Source organism: Myotis myotis, unplaced genomic scaffold (genome assembly GCF_014108235.1).
Source record: "Myotis myotis isolate mMyoMyo1 unplaced genomic scaffold, mMyoMyo1.p scaffold_m19_p_5, whole genome shotgun sequence".
Lineage (NCBI taxonomy): Eukaryota > Metazoa > Chordata > Mammalia > Chiroptera > Vespertilionidae > Myotis > Myotis myotis.
In genome coordinates, this window is record NW_023416357.1 from 12,363,587 (window position 1) to 12,381,185 (window position 17,599).

Sequence of the window (17,599 nt, forward strand, 5' to 3'; positions counted from 1 at the left end):
TCACTGACTCCTGTGAGGTCACCATGCAAGTTATTTATGTTTCTCCCCCGACCGCCAAGCCAGCTTCCTCCTTTTAAGCAATAGCAGCAGCTTTGCTAACACAGTGGTACTGAGGGGCTGTATTAGCTGCAATCTTTCTGTTTAGACAACATCTCTTGAATAAAAAGTTAGGCACTTACCATTATAATTTACCTTAATTATAGTATCTGTCTCTACCCATAATACACACAAGAATTATGGTATTTGCACACATAGAAAAGGAAAGGAAAACAGGGGAAGCATTTTTTGACATGCCCAGGGTTACTCATGGGCTGGAGAGAAGGAGAAATGTTTAATATCTTACATCACATACCTAAGGGCAGATTTAGGATTTCTAATCTACTCCTGGCAAATGTTTATTTCTAAAACCAGAACATCTGAAAGGAGAATGAATGGTATCAGAAGACAGCCACAAAGAACCCCTGACATGAAGTTGGGGGCTGGGGAAGAGCTGATACTCCTAGGAGTTACTTTTGCCCTTTAAAGAAATGAAAAGGCTCTCTGACCATCTACTTATAACCAGAACTCTGCTATATCCAGAACAACAGGGTCAAAGTTCATGGTTCTCTGATGACCATATCTTCATACTTTTGCCAGCTCAATACCCACAGCAGGGCCATTTCTTAGGAGCAGCTTCTCCTCCTACCCACATAAGCGCTGTTACCACTCTAGTGGGCCCCCCTCTAGTTCCTTCTCCATGTCCATGGGATCACGTACAAACATGTGTGTACAGACTCGGGGGACAAGGGTCTTTCTGCTTTATGAAATGGGGTCTATTTTTCTCACTGAATAGTATGGAAATCTCTCCACAGTAGCCAGGTATGAATTGATCTTTAAATGCCTGCATCATATTTTAGGCATTTTCATATTCTAATTGATACATAATCTATAAGATATTGATACACATTCAACATGCAAGGTAGTTTTTTGAGTGTTGTGGAGGGGGGAGACAGTGAAAACAATGCTACTATAAACACCTAATACACATACCATATATGTATGTGTGTTTTTGTTTTAATAATTTATATGCCCAGAAGTGGTACTACTACGTGAAAGGGTTTGCATATTTTTCATAAGGATTGTTAAACTGCTTTCCCAAAATATAAACAATTCTCATGTCCATCAGGAATCCCCTTTGACCTCACTGACCCATCTGAAAGCATGGATCCACTGTCAAATCATATGATAATCACAGGAGATATGTCCTTAGGGCTCACAGACAATTTGCAAACAATTATTAAAAGCCCCATCAGTTGAGGCAAATCCCATCTTTATATTTTACTGCCCTCAGTGCACTGCACTTTATTCATTTCAAAAGAGACACCAGCACTACATGTGTTACCTGAAATCTGAACGCCACCTCCAGCAGAAAGGAGAGATCATAAAACATTAAAATTCAGGCCGATTGTGATTTAGGGTGCTGAATGTTGACTTCTGACCCTAATAGACTTGCTCCAAATGGCATTGATGAGAGGTGATTCTCAATCTCTAGAATTAACACAAATTTTAAAAATTTGATCTGCTATACACCTTAGCTCCCATAGTGAATAACAGTGTTGTATTTTGTACTTAAGCTAAGAGATCAGATCTTAGGTTAAATATCCTTACTAAAATATTAATAATAATAATCTCTATATATATAGGCCTAAGTGACCAAATGACCGGTTGACCAGTCGCTTTGATGCACACTGACCACAGGAGCTCAGCCCAGGAACTTCCCCCTGGTGGTCAGTGAGCTCCCACAACCAAACTCCCACAGCAGGCCAACCTCCCATAGTCCCTCAGCCAGCTGACCCAGATTGGCCCTGATTGACAGCCAGGCCAAAGGACCCCACCCATGCATGGATTTGTGCATCGGGCCTCTAGTAATAATAATAAAAAGCAGAGGAAAATTTGGGTGGTATTGTATATTTTTTGGCCTTAATGGTGGCATTGATAGTTTCATAGGTATTTTCTTATCCCCAAACGCATGCAGAGCTATACATCAAATATGTCAGTCATATCTCAGTAAAGTGTTGTGTGTGTTTTTAATGAGGCTTTTCAGATTTTTTACAGACTAGTTTCTGTATTGGCATTTGACCAATGAAATGATCCACTAGAAAAGATTCTTATTATTTAGTTCAGTTCATCTCTTTTAACAAGTGCCTAATCACTGTGCCTTACAAATTATGGCTGAGTAGATCAGTTGGTTAGAACATTGTCCTGATATGCCAAGGTTGTGGGTTTGATCTCTGGTCAGGGCACATCCAAGAATAAACCAATAAGAAGTGGAACAGCAAATTGATGTTTCTCTCTCTCTCTTTCTAAAAAAATCAATCAATTAAAATTTTTAAGAAAAAAAAATGGTTTTTAATTATGCATGTGCCCTTCACAAAGCTCTCTCTGTGGATTCTGGATGGTCAAACCCATAACTTCTCAACATCCAGTCCCATAGCCTGGTTTACAGTAAAATGCACCTGCCCCAGGAAATCTTAAAGGCCAGTGCCAAATCTTATTTTAACTAACCACGAGAAATGTAAGTCTTTGACTTTACATTAGTAGGCCAAATGCATTTCTCTTTGATGGAAAATCAATGTTCTAAGCCACTGATAAAACTCTGGTGACATCCTGAGTTTCATAGCTTTGATCCTCCTACAAAAGGTGTTAACAATGCAAGTGGTGTTAACCGAAACCCTTGCAGGGAATCACACATTGAGTGGCTCTCCGGCTTGCACCGCTGTCTGCTGGATTGTTATTAACACTGTGTCAGAGGCTCTTCCCCAGCACATGGCAAATGTTCACAGATTCATTTAGTCAACAAGTGCGCTGACTGCTGCCAGAACCGACACTGAGAACGTGAAATACATTAGCAAAAACATTCGGCAGGCCTCTCAAATACTCAACTGTCACTGGTCCAAGGTTCCTGAAAAAGTATATAATTATAATAATTAAAAGAGCACAGAGCAGGATGAGAAAACAGTGGGGCAAATTTTAATGTCATAAAGTAGCATTTTGGTAACAAGGAAAACTTGTCTTGCCCTGCCTAGTGCTTCCCAAGACTCAATTAAGAGCCTGCTTTGGAGAACAATAGAAGACTGAACTACTGAGGGGAAGAAACGAGCAAAATCAAGGCTACAAAGGGCTCCCCTCACATACTTCATTGGAAGAATCTGACCTTGTTCCTTATAATCAGAATGGCATGTTATGTTACAACCACAGGGAATTTTGCTGCTAAGATGTTGAATGAAATCTCTCAAGGGGAGGATTACCTCTGGGACTTCTTGACACTTTTAAGATCACTTCTGAAGTATCAAAGCACTGTTATATCAAGTCAAATATTATGAAGACTGCCCCAACACCCTCTTTCAACATTCCCACACCCACAGTTCTGTCTGAGGTATGCTTTTCCTCCCCACAGTCAAAAATCGCCCTCTGGTTCCAATCATTCTCAAACAGTCCAGACTCACATATATAACTGTCTACTATCTCCAATTGGGTGAGAAATGAAAACTGTCAACTCAAAGTTGACATGGCCCTAGAATTCTGGCTTTCCCCTCCAAAACCTGCATCTCCCCAGGACTTCTGTATCAGTATGTGGTCCATCGAGTTTTCTCCATCTCCAGCAACAACACCCTAGTCTGTGCCAACATCATGCCTTGTCCAGTCACCTGTAAAGAAATCCTGATTGACCTTCCTGCTTCCCTTCTTGCTACCCCAAAATCCATTTCCTCACTGGTAACCTTGACAACTGGAGTGACAATTTAAAAATGCAAACAAATCCTGTTCCCCCAGTGCTTCTCCTAAGGCTTCCCAACACCCAGGATTAATATCCATATTTTGAGTCCTGCCTTACAAAGCCCTACACAACCTAATGCTTGCCTACCACTGTGGTCTCAGTTCACATCGCTCTCCCCTTCCCCACCACACACAGGCCAATCCAAAGTTGAACCTATTCACGCTCTATCACATGACCTCTCTGAATCTCTTACCACTTACCATTTAGCACTTACCTCTACATGCTACTTTCCTTATGTATTGTGACAAAATTATTACGTTCTGACTTTCCCAACTAAAATACGCGCTCCCTGGGAAGTGGGAGCCTGTCTTGTTTGCCAGTAGATTGCCAATGCCTAAAAACCTCACAAACTGTAGGTGTTCAGTAAATATTTAAAGGAAGTAGGAGCTACAGGTTATTAATCCATGTCACATTCTTTGCAATTTTCAAGAAAAGTGGTCAGTGTGTTATATCAATAATAGAAACACAGTTCCCAATAGGACATTAACTGGGATGCCTGCTAGTCCCTGGTGACCCCATGTACAGGAAGAGATGCTGCAGAGGCACCATTTGTTTACACAGATGCTTGTCTATGAGGAATTTTTGTTGAGATGAACCCACCAATCATGTGTTTTGGGCAAGGAAATTACACAGTGAGTGTGGGTTCCAACCCTCAGAATATCTGCTAGCTCAGTAAATAAAACCAAGACACTATTTGCAGAAACCTATAGCTGCATTATTTTGCAATAACATCTAAATAGGTGGGTTCTATTGCTTTATCATTCTTTTCAATAATATTCCACCATAGGGGCTCCCTTGGTGAGCTTTATAAAAAAGGGAGGCTGAAACACATACTGGATAATATATTATCCACTGGGCTTGGCCACCCAGTTCACCTCTGAGTCACGCTGGCAGGTTTCTTAACCTTTCCTCAGTATACGCATCACTAAACTGGGAATAAGATTAAAACTTGCTTTATATGGTGTTGAGAAGATAAAATGATAGGAGTGAAGCAATTATACCAATGCCTGGGATGCAGGAAGTACCCAAATCATTTGAGCCTTTATTATAAAGTATTACTAGGCTACTATCAGTGGTTTATAAAATGTTTTATATTGTAAAATCTTAGAGAATCATTATTAAATTTCTATTGTCGCCAAAACCGGTTTGGCTCAGTGGATAGAGCGTCGGCCTGGGGACTGGGAGGTCCCAGGTTCGATTCCGGTCAAGGGCATGTACCTGGGTTGCGGGCACATCCCCAGTAGGAGATGTGCAGGAGGCAGCTGATCGATGTTTCTCTCTCATCGATGTTTCTAACTCTCTATCTCTCTCCCTTCTTCTCTGTAAAAAATCAATAAAATATGTTTAAATAAATAAATAAATAAATAAATAAATAAATAAATAAATAAATAAAATAAATTCTATTGTCACTGCTACATGCAAGGGCATTAAAACTTCTACCAGATCTCTTTCAGACCCAAACAAGGATGACTACTGCAGGTGGAGGTAACTCAGTAAGATTTACACTCCATGCTGTCCACACTTGGGGAACTGGCCTGGGTTAAAAAAAAAAAAAGAAGTGAATCCAAATCAATAGTCTTCACAAACCATGCAACTGTGGTTAGAAATATTAGTTGTAAGTGTATCTGACCATTGAGGATTTGCTTAAGAAAACCACAGTTGCTTTGTAAATGTTCTTCCATTAAGACAGAACTTGACGAGAACATAAGTCAAGGTTAGAAAAACACAAAACAACATTAGACCATCATAACTTACTTTTTAATTATTGCTATTCTTGTGACATTCCAAATGCTCAATTTAAGAAACTTCAAGACCTTTACACAGGCTGTTTTTTTAATTAGTTAATGCATTTACTTTTATTGTTGACAGTATTATAGGTGTCCCCCATTCCCCTCAATCCCCCCTCCAATTAGCATACAGACCCTTTTTATACTTGGGTTATAAAATAACCTTAGAAAACCATAACACAATAAATTAAATAGAAAGTTATGAAAAGAAATGTAATGTGCTCCATAGAAAATATGACAGTGGAATGATAAAGTTAGCATAAAACTATGATCAAATTGAGTTAGGAAGAAGTTAAGAATTCCAGAAAAAGAAAAAAAAAAGAGAAAAGCTATAGAAAGAATTAGACCTGCCTACTAAAAAGATGCTTGGTTCAGTGATGGTATTTTCGAATGAGCTCTAATCTGGGAATGTGTGGTCTTGTGCATGCCTCACTGAGGATGTTCCTGCTACTTTGGCACCTATTGTATGCCCTGTGGATGCCCCCTACCTGCTGCTCACAGCCATGAATACAGGTGTCAACACAACACAGGTATGTGTTCAGTGTTGGCTGAAAAGAAAAGTGGCTGAGCACTAGCCAGTTTGCCAGTGGAGAGCATCGGCCTGAGGACTGAAGGGTAATGGGTTCGATTGTGGTCAAGGACACATACTTCAGTTGTCAGCTCAAGGCTCAATCCCCAGTCTTGGAGGCAACCAAACAATGTATCTCTCTCACATTGATGTTTCTCTCTATCTCTCCCCCTTCCTTACACTCTGGAGAAAACTATCCTCAGGTGAGGATTAACAAAACAAAACCAAAAAGAAAGAAGAAAAATGGCTAACCATACTGCTCGATGAAAAACGTGTGTGTGTGTGTGTGTGTGTGTGTGTGAGAGAGAGAGAGAGAGAGAGAGAGAGAGAGAGAGAGAGAGAGGAAGAGAGAGAGAGAGGGGAAGAGAGAGGAGAGAGAGAGAGAGAGAGAGAGAGAGAGAGAGAGAGAGAGAGAGAGAGAGATTGAGAGAATCTGGTATGCATGCATGAATGCAAGCTCACATGTGCTTGTAGCACCAAGTTAGTGAAAGACTGTTTACTTTAAAGATGCTGCGAAGCTCAGATCTTCCCCTATTCAGTGGATCCTTCAGCAGCTAGCAGTTAATTTACCAGAAATTTATAATTAAGCCACAAGGCTAGACTTTAGGACACTGTTTTAGACATTTATTTCATTGATAGTAAGTCTGCCTAGTGACTGCCATGAGTCCCCATTATAATCCTATCTATATCTATATCTATATCTATATCTATATGTATGCCTATGCCCATGTCAGAATCATATATATCTATGTCTATAAACATACCTATCTATATATCTACATCTGTATATCTATATCTATTTATGTCTATATTGATATCTATGTCTAGAAATCTATATCTATTTATCTATCTATTCAATTGATGCAGAAACGTGCTCCCTGCTCCTTAAAAACACATCAATATTGAACATGTATATACCATAAAACTAATTTACAGGAAATATGACTTCAACATTCTGAGCTTGGCTCAGCTCCAAGCCCTGACAGTCATGCTGTACTCCTTGAAGATGATACTGCCAAATTCAACTATAACACTGAAAGTAGGTCCAAATGCTCAATTTAAGAAATGTTAAATGCCAGGAAGGAGCTGACATCTGACCCTACAGTGTAGGGGAGAGGCCCAAGGTCTTGGTCTACATGACATATGATTACTCCTACCTTCCTTTTCATGTCTCTGAACAATTCATAGACAATCAGCTCATAGAAAGAGACTGTGGAAGGATCTTACACTCTCTCTTGTTTTTGAAATACTGTGAATAATGTTCACTCATATGGAAAACAACAAAGGCTATTAAGGAAAGCCATAGAGTGAGCGGCCTCAGGTGGACAATATGGGGACAGTCTATGATAGCAAGAGCAAATCTAATTATTGAATTACTAAAAAAAATGAAATAAACATCTTAAATCAAATGTAGCACAATCAGAAGGCTAGAGGAGCACATTTATATCTCCTATAAAGGGACAGTAAAGAAGTTATATTTCACAAAATTCCAGTTGGAACCACTTCATAAAATAACACATAAGTATAGGCACTAGTTGTGTGTCAGAGTGTGGGAAGATGAACTCAATCAAGTCAAGGACGTCACTATATGAAGAGGAAAGTCTATGTGTGCACAAAAAATTCTACAAGAAATCCAACTGTAAATCACCCCTGAAGAAACATGCATGGGAGTGTGGAGACACAGACAAGGTGCAACTTAACTGGCCTGGTCATTGAGAGGGAAAAGACAAGTCCATAGAGAAGGTGACATGTGAGCTGAGAATTGGTGAACAAGCAACTATTCTCCCATTGGACAATATAGGAAAAATCATGCCAAATACACTAAACTCTGATTGGGGGGTAGATGGGAATAATCCTATTCCTTCCTCCAGGAGACAATCTCATTACCCTCCAGTTCTGTGTCCAAATGAGAAATAAAGTTTTGTCACTGATTTTGAAAAATCCCCAAAGACCCATCCATCCATCAATGTTCCACAAATCCTTCCATAAAACAAATAATTATTGACAGCTTTTGGTGCCTTAGGCCTTTCTCTATGCTTGGAGATGCTACAGTGATCAAAAGAGGCAAAAATGCCTGCTGTCATGAAGACTATGTTGGGGGGAGGGCAGAAATTATACAAATAGTGATAATGGTGGGAAAAGAAATGTGGTGTCCTGAAACCAGATGGAGAAAGTGTCAAAGGAGGTGGGGGGATCCACTGTACTATACCAAAGCTGCCAACTATGACTGTCAAGTGCAATGGGGACTGAGCTTCAACCACTGGATTTACCAACATGGTGGCGACTGTGACCTCACAAGGCAGTACTGACAGAAAGACTAGCAGTCAAAGTGGGTTCAAGAGAAAAAGGAAACACAGAAATTAAGGATAACAAATATAAACATGCACTGTTATGGAGTCTTTCTGTGACGAGGAGAGAAATGGGCCATAGATGGAGAGAAAATTAGGGTCAACAGGTCATCTTATTAAGATAGTGGATCTTTGCCTTCCTATTGGAAATATCCAGTATAGAAAGGAAACTAACAAATGATGATGATGTGGGAATGAAGGAGGATTGTTTAAGAATGAGATATTGGTGTCCAAGCTGGAGTTGTAGCCTCAACTGAAATTAGTCAGGCTAGCCAGATGCGATGTGTAATTGGCCAACTTGGGCAGGTGCCTCATCTTCAAGCCATCACTGTAGCAAGGAGGTGGTTTGCTATGGAAGAGGAAGCATTCACAAAAGGTGTATAACTCTGAGCTGGAAGCAGGGCAGTCACCACCACCGCTCAAAAAAGTCTGAGCTATGATAAATAACTTAGATACACCCACCTAATCCCTCCACATTGGAAATGTAAGATCTGTTGGCTATTCTTAGATACGGTTATATGAAAATATGGTGGCATTTATTTCCCAGAAACTCCTGACCATCTTTCCAACCTTTGCTTTTCCTGCTTGTGTTTAACCAATAGTGGTGACTATCCAAACTTTAAGCAAAAGCAAATGAAACAAAATGACTCTGATCCCTTTGTGGCCTGTGAGACTAAAAGAGACACAAACGCACACAAAAATCACAAGGAAAGCCCCAGTGGATGAAGCATGAACTGCCTAGGTTGGCAGCCCTGCAGCTATAAAAGCCTCTCCAATGCTCTGATCTGAAGACATGTCGGAAAACCTCAAGTCCCCTGAAACCCAAAATCCAAACACAAGGTCATTTCTGTCCTTCAGAAAGTTCTGCCAAAAAAAGATGTTATGCACAGTTTAATTGAGGGGGCAATTTCCTCTGGTGCACACGTAAATCTTCAATTCCAAGTAATTAACCCCACACACATCAGCCCCTCTAATGGGTGTCTGACAATAAACAGACATACGTATATGCCATTTCCAGCCTGACTTCACAAAGGGAAGAAAAGAAAATGGATTCTGAACTTGCCCATACATCTGTGATTTACAAATATTTATAGTATTCATAGGGCCAACAACCTTCAGGATAATAACATACTTTGCAGACATTCACTAAAAGAAATGGGGGTTGGGGGAGCCAAAATCCCATACCAAAGAGAAAGAAGGAAGGAGAGCAATTCCTTCCTGGAATGAGAATTCCAGTGCATCCCAATGCAGATAATAGGAGCAGACGATCCTCCTGTCAGTGAACTTGGCTCATGAAAAGCGAAATGCATGTGACACCACAGCTCAGATCATCTCACGGAGATTTTCCATCTGGCTGACTAGACAATAGGGCAGGAACAAGAAGTGGAGTCCATAGCTTCAGTATTTCTGACAACATTAAGAATGACAGGCTAAATCTTTATCTCACAGTACAACCACACAGCATGTTTAAGCAAGTGATGTATCCATATCAATAATATTCATAGAAATGAACAGCAAATACCACAAAATGAAATTCCTATCAGCAATGTTACCAACTAAAACACCAATAAATCAGTAAGCACATTCTTTTCACATGTGGATTCTGTCTCCCGAAACTAAGTCTGGTTTCTCACTGCCTTTTTCTAGTATCAAATGATATCCTTTCACTTTCCTTGTTTTACAGCCAATGAATCTAGAAAACCAAGAAAAGTATAGATGGAGAACTGAGTTGTGGCTCAATCTGTCCAAGCCCAGAAAGAGAAATCTAGCTAATTCTCTATCTCTTGGAACTTATAAACTGTGAAACAGTTACTGCAGAAACACCATAACCAATTAATATTCTAAGCAAGTGCTCTCAACTCAACAAGTAAGGACATCAACCTGCACATCACTGGTATAGTTGACCAGTATTGCCTTGGTCTTGGGGACACAACACCACATAAAATTTAAAGCAAACAACACCAAACATTAGGAACAAAAATAAAATGACAGAAAAAGCACTGTGACAATGACTTGTTAACAGTCAACATAACAGGTAAAGTACTATTAAATAACGTATACAAGGCGGCTCTCTCTAAGGAGCACGACCACACCTTTCCCCACCACTTTCCTCCCAGGTGAGTTTTCCTTGCCTCTCTCTCTTTCCTATAAACTCCAAGGGCCCTTCTTTTGCCTCTGTAACTTATTTCCTAAGCTGATTTTCTTCTATGACTCTACCCCTCTGACTTTCTAAATAAATTTTCTCTTATTAAAAAGTTTTATATATATAAAGGTAGCTGTTAAAAATATAGGTAAAGGCTGTAGAACATCTCAAAATATAGGTTAACCTTTCTCTTTCCCTAACCAAAAGAGAAATAAATAAAAGAATGAAAAAAAATTTCAGTTGTCTGGCTCTAAATATGGTCTCTATTTGTAGAATGAAGCAATGTGCAACTGAGACCTTTCATCCATACAAATATTTTAATTGTTTGAATATCCTCATTAAATTAAAACTTAGGATTGATTTTTATCAGTGAGGAAGAACAGAGGCAGAATAAAGCTGTGAGAAAAATCACAAAAGTAAGTATCTATTTTTATAAAGCTAACTGAACTGTTTTCCTGAATTAAAGCATTGAATATATTGATAAGATTAGAAGAAAGTTTTAAAAAATTATTATTTTTCTAAGCACTGGTTGATATCATTATAAAGCAAAAATTAGGCAACACTACAATAAACTTTAAATTTAAGAAGATAAAGTTAAGCAAATGAAGTGGAGAAAAATACAACAAAGAATTAATATTCTTAAAGACTGTTAAAATCTGTAATAAAAATTCTGAATCTCAGTAGCGCAGAAGCATAAGATAAAAACAAACAAATCTCTCACATTCTCTCTCTCTCTCTCTCTCTCTCTCTCTCTCTCTCTCTCTCTAAGTAATGGCTAATAATCACCAGCAGGTGTGGCTCAGTGGTTGAGTGTCAACCCATGAACCAGGAGGTCAAGGTTTGATTCCTAGTCAGGGCACATGTCCTAGCTGCAGACCCCCCAGTAGGGGGGCATGCAGGAGGCAGCAGATCAATGATTCTCTCTCATCATTGATGTTTCTATCCCTCTCTCCCTCTCCCATCTTCTCTCTGAAATCAATAAATACATATTTAAAAAAATGAAACCAACCAAATAACATAATGAGTAAGCAATGACACATACAAAAAGGAAGAAAAACTAACAAATTGACTAAACAATCAATGATAATACTCAGTGATGTTTCAGCAAAGCAAACTCTCTGGCATATTATTGGTAAAATATAAATATCTACAACACTTTCCAAAGCCAATTAGCAGTCTCATTAAAACTCCTTGGTTTTGAAATTATAAGTCAGCTACAGCTATTGTAACATAATGAATTAACCTTCAACTAAAAGAAAGCTTTACAGTACCAGCTGCTATTGTTGATAAAATATCGATTTCATACACCAAATTTCTGATTTTCACAAAGCAGGAGATAGTGTGACCTACAAAAAGCTAGAAAGCAGTATTGGAAACAAGTGTAAGAGGTACGTGCTTCTCATGATTGTTTCAGCATCATCTATTATTTTTCTTAACTGGAAATAACATATATATCTACCCCCAAAAGACAGTGAATTACATTATAGTTCCTTTACATGATAGACTAGTATGATGCATTAAATGAGGGTCATTAACAATCTTCAATTATATGATATAGCATCTGCCGGGAGCCGGTCCATCTTTGCTGTTTCAAGGGAGCTGGCATATATGGCATACTGTTCTTAAAATGTTTGCTAACCTTCTTGGCACTATGTGTTTTAACCAAGGTCTCCTCTCTGAGAAAGGTTGTTTCCCCAGGTAGGGATTTTTCCCTGAAGTCAGGGAGGGGATAAAACTCCTTAACTAAGTGCCAGGAGGGTAGTTAATCACTTTAACTACGAACAATCATGCTTAAGCTACATAATCTTTACTCCCTGGAATGGAGATAAGAAACGCCCTAACCTTTGAAATAGAGATTGATAGGATTGGAATCAACTGGTATAAATACAGATGTAAGAAGACAGAACGAGGAGAGTCAGAACCTAGGCACAGAACCTACACAGAACGTTCTCTAGAGACAGAAGAACTTCGCTGGAGAGAACATGGCAAAAGATCCTGGACAGAAACTGGCCTCAGAACCTAGAGACAGAACCTAGTGAGAGAACATGGCAAAAGATCCTGGACTGAACCTGACTACAGAAATTGGCAAGAGAACCTGACTAGAACTTGGTAACTGAACCTGGCTGGAGAACCTGGACAGAACCTGGCTGGAGAAACTAGCGAGGGAACTTGGCTACAGAACCTGGCTGGAAAACCTGGGAACCTAGCAAGAGAACATGGACACAGAACCTGGCTGGAGATCCTAAGCAGAACTTCGCTGGAGATCCAGACCAGAACTTGGCTGGAGATCCTGGCTGGAGATCCTGGCTAGGCTGCTGATCAACTAAACGCTGCCTCCGTGTCATTCCTTCTTTGCCGACTCCGTCCCCACCTTTGGGGACCCCTGGACCCGCTGGGGTTGGACCCCGGCAAGCATCAACATATATGTTTATAATATACAAGTATATGTTATAGCAAGTGTAAAAGCGGTATATAAAATTTTATGGCCAATATTAATTCAAATCTATGAATTACTAATCAAAAACATATTATAGCCTAGGACGGTGTGACTAGGTTGGGTGCTGTCCTGTTTGATGACCAACCATGGCACATGCCAAAGATGTGGGCAAAGGCCTTTGTCTTTAGCTAAGGGATTATGGGGGAATTGTGCCCTTCTTGTACATACAGGCTGAGGCAAAAGTTAGAATTACCATTGTTTGTATGAAAAATATTGTAATAATTAATAAATAATAATACCAGAATAAACTCCATTTCACATACTTACAACTGTAAGCCTACTTTTGCTCCACGCTATATTTTCTATAATGAGCACTCACTATTTTAATTCATTTTTCTTTCAGGTTGCAAACTTTAACATTGAAAATTTTAGATAGTGAAGATAAGGCTCATGAAGTGCCAACATCCTCAATTGCAGTGTTAATCTATTTACAATTTGGTATATATTGATAAATGTTCTCGTAGACTTTATAACACACATGACTTGTGGGTAGAGATTATATGTTTGCACATTTGCGTTTGTATATTTTGAAGATTAATAGGGTTATATTAAATATTATTTTGCAATTTCTTTTTTCCAGTTAATTAGGTACCACATATAGTTTTTCATCACTTTTATAACCATAATTTTATTTTTTATATCATTGCCATTAAAGTGAAGAAAACATTACCATCACTCATGGAAGTACATAGGAACCAGTGGTTCTTGAAAAGTTCTGCTACATTTGACTCATGGGCTTGCTACAATGATTTATTTCTATGAATGAATGAACGAATGAACAACAAACAGAGTAGTTCCCCGCGTAAACTCTTTAAATAAACACAAATTAAGTGGTTTTTCTTTGCCAATTTTTTTAGATTAAAACCTATCAAATAGGCCTTAAAGTGTCAGTGTACCCTTTTAAGAAAAAGTTTTTTAAAAATCACATTATTTGATGTATGTGGCAAAGGGTATCCCCATCTTATCCCATGATTTAAGTATGCCAATCCTTTTCAACTTGACTCTTATAAACATCTGCTTTTGCTTATAATAAAAGAGGGAGATTTGATACCAGAACACTTTTGTGCAACATAATTACCAGGTAACCCCAAATAATTGCATATTTGTCCTAATCCTTCCTCCTTCCTATATAATAAAAGGGTAAAATGCAAATCAACAAATGGCAGAACGACTGTTCGCTATGGCGCGCACTGACCACTAGGGGGAAGACGCTCAACTCAGGAGCTGCCCCCTGGTGGTCAGTGAGCTCCCACAGGGCTCATGGCTGGCGAGCACAGCAGTGGTGGCGGGAGCCTCTCATGCCTCTGCAGCAATGCTAAGGATGTCTGCTGAGGGGTCCCGGACTATGAGAGGGTGCAGGCCAGGCTGAGGGGTCCCCCCTGCCGCCCAGTGCAGAATCTTGTGTACTGAGCCTCTAATATATATATATATATATATATATAGCAGTATGTTTATGGGTGCAAAATAAAACTGAAACCAGGTAGACAAGCACATGGTGGGCCAGAGGATGCTGTGTCAATAGCACCCAGTCAGGGCTTTGGGTTTCCTGGCTGAGGGGTTGGCCCAAAATAGTTTTGCCATAAAGAGACTTGTCTCTCTGAAAGCTTGCCCATTCACTGCCATTTTTAACAGCAGAGTTAAGTGAAGCTCGTCAGCTGTCACAGTATCTGAACCTATAAAACTGTTGGTTCCTTCATTTCCCACCTGGATGTCTGACTTACCAAGGAGGAAAAGGCTGGAGTGTTTCTTGGATCATGTATCACACTAAGGATCCACAGCCATCTGCTCACTGGAGCTCAACTCTCACACTCCAACACTGCAAAAAAGAAGAGAAAAAAATGATCCTGTCTACCCAGTTTAAAAGATGTTGTAGTCATTGTGTATCAATTCTAGAACGTTCCATTAGTGCCATGCACAACCAGATGAAGCTGCTTTAGCAACGTGAGACTTAAAATAGTGACACAAGATAGCTTAAAAATGACAAATAGGACAGTCCTGGCTTAATTCATATCCATGCACCTATGTATTTCTCTTTTCAGAAAAGGAGAAATAAAAATTCAGATGCTGTTAACATATGAAAACAAATTTCAGAGAACAATGGAAAGGGCCATCATCTCAAACCCATTTGAATTACTTTAAGCAGTTTGAAGGTCAAGGTCAGATTGGTTGTGTGAATTTACCCATTGCAGGATGACTCTTTCATGCTTTCTTTTTTTAATACAGTCCTTAAGTAATACATTTTTAAAATAGTTGATTAAAGGCAGAAGTTTTAGAATAAATTAATATCAAAAATCTGAGTTTGTATTTTTATGTTGACTTATCTGGTTCACAATATGAGACTTTATTGGAAAAAATTATAAAGCATAAAAATGATTCACTGTACTAAAACCAAGCCAAGCCATCCAATCTCCCCATCCAATTTAACATACAAAAATCCTGCAAACTTGATGTTGTAATGTGAGAGAAAGTCTACCACAAAACACCAGCCCCCCTAGAACCCCTGGTCCAGCAAATAGGTTACTTCCCACTTCTTATGCATAAAGGAAATGTGCCCTTGTTCCTTAAGGACGCCTGGGACTTCAAATACTGCACTTCTGCATTCAGGACTCATGCTTTTTCTATTGTCCTCCTTCACACAGTTTCTTCCTGCTCTCCACGCTCTGCAGCTTCTGGCTGCCATAAACCTGGAACACACTGATGTTGCCTATCCCATCACACACTCACTTAGGCAGCAGCTGAGAATGATGGCAAGAAAAGAACTTCCCAGAATATTCTGGAACATTCTGGCTATTCCTCTATGCAATAATTCCCACACCGTCTCCTTCAGTAATTATCTAAAAAGCCATCTGCCTGCAGAAAATAAACTGAATTACAGCATCTGGAAATTTGTAAAATTTTGTATCTGCTAAAGAGCAATTTTGAAGTCTCCAGGTTCAGAGGTCAGAGGGCAGTGACTAGGTAACATCATCTCTCCAAGAGGTGCCTTTGGTTAATTCATAGGAAGTGATGGGGTGAGCCAAAGCAACTCATTCAGATTGCCTGAGAAGGCGCCCACAGGCCAGGTGCCCCGACACACAGCAGAATCCCGAATCCCTATGTGGCCCCAGCAGAATCTTTAAAAGTTCTTGACATCATCCTTTGGAAAGGAGAAGGCACAGATGCAAATCCTTGAGGCCAAAAGAGGAGTAAGGGAGCTCTCCCCAAGGTAAGGAGGCATCCCCAGCCCAGGAAAAATTCCTAGGAGCGGCCAATTCTTTCTTACACCAATAATATCTCTTCGGGTGTGGCAACAAATATGTTAGTTGAGACTTCTTTATTAAACAGCATATTTGAATACATCAACTTTCCGGAGACCTAAAATCTGCTTTGTAATTTAGTATTAAAATGTCCTTGTATTTATTTGTAACTTAATCAAAATTTAAGTAATAAAGTTGGACAGAGCCACTGGTTGCTGCCATGAATACCTGGAGATTTCTACTGGCTCCCACATATCAGAATTAAATTTAAAATTGAGGGTTGATAATTAGGTGTAGAGGCTGAGTTTCCCTAGCCTCCCCTAGTGAGGTCATAAATGAGCCCATGAGGCCCCTCAGCTAGGACATCCAAGAGTCAGGCCTGCAGAGGACGGCATCCTCTTAAGCAGCAGAGGGGACAGAGGCCAAGAGGACTAAGAATTCAGAATCCTTGATGCAACCAGACAATAAGTACTGTAGGAAGAGAACATCCCTGCTGAATCCAGGCCCCTTCCTTATAAAAAGGCAACATTCAAGTGGCAGAATGCCCAGCTCAGAATTCACATGGCTCAGGGGACAGCATAACTTCCTTTGGAATCTGATTTCCGAACCAAAAACCAGTTCCAAAAAGCACGATTGGAAGCCCATACCCCCTGAAAAGTTTTAAGATGCCACTGTTTATATCAAGGATTTTACCATTCTGGGGCATGAAGGCTAGTGAACAGCATCAGGACCCTTTGCTCCCTAAGGTCAGCCCTTGCCCGGGTAGAGTTCCACCTTCAGGAGGCACATATATCACTCGATACAACACCCACATATACAAGCAGAAACCACAGCAACAAAGCAGTAACCTTGAATGGAAACTAAATTAAAATCACAGACAATGGCCCCTTCAAGTCTGAAGGCTGAGCTAGCCCATCTTCTCCAGTGAGGTCATACATTAGCTGATGTATAAACCATAAATCACTGACACATTTTCTAGAAAACGGAGTCGGTATAGAAATGGCAAAGCCCAGGGGCTGGCCTCAGACTGAAGGGTGAAATGCTTTAAGGTGGATATTTAACTATCTATTAAATAAGAAACTGCTTATGTTTCACTAACATAAAATGTCCCCATTTGACTCAATTCCATTTTATTCTTTCCTCTTTTAGCTTAGTATCATCTTCAGTAGAAATGACCTCAGAAGTCTTTGTGTCATAATTCTCAAT

The 17,599-nt window shown here is 39.7% G+C and overlaps 1 protein-coding gene across 1 annotated transcript in view; it reads right to left on the minus strand.

Annotated features, from left to right (window-relative positions):
• The window catches only part of SEMA5A (semaphorin 5A), a 400,911-nt gene that overhangs the window by 281,769 nt on the left and 101,543 nt on the right, over window positions 1-17,599 (minus strand). The window contains exon 2 of the mRNA XM_036309681.1: window positions 14,879-14,973. The gene's annotated coding sequence lies outside the window, so the exon portion shown is untranslated. The remainder of the gene's footprint in view (window positions 1-14,878; window positions 14,974-17,599) is intronic.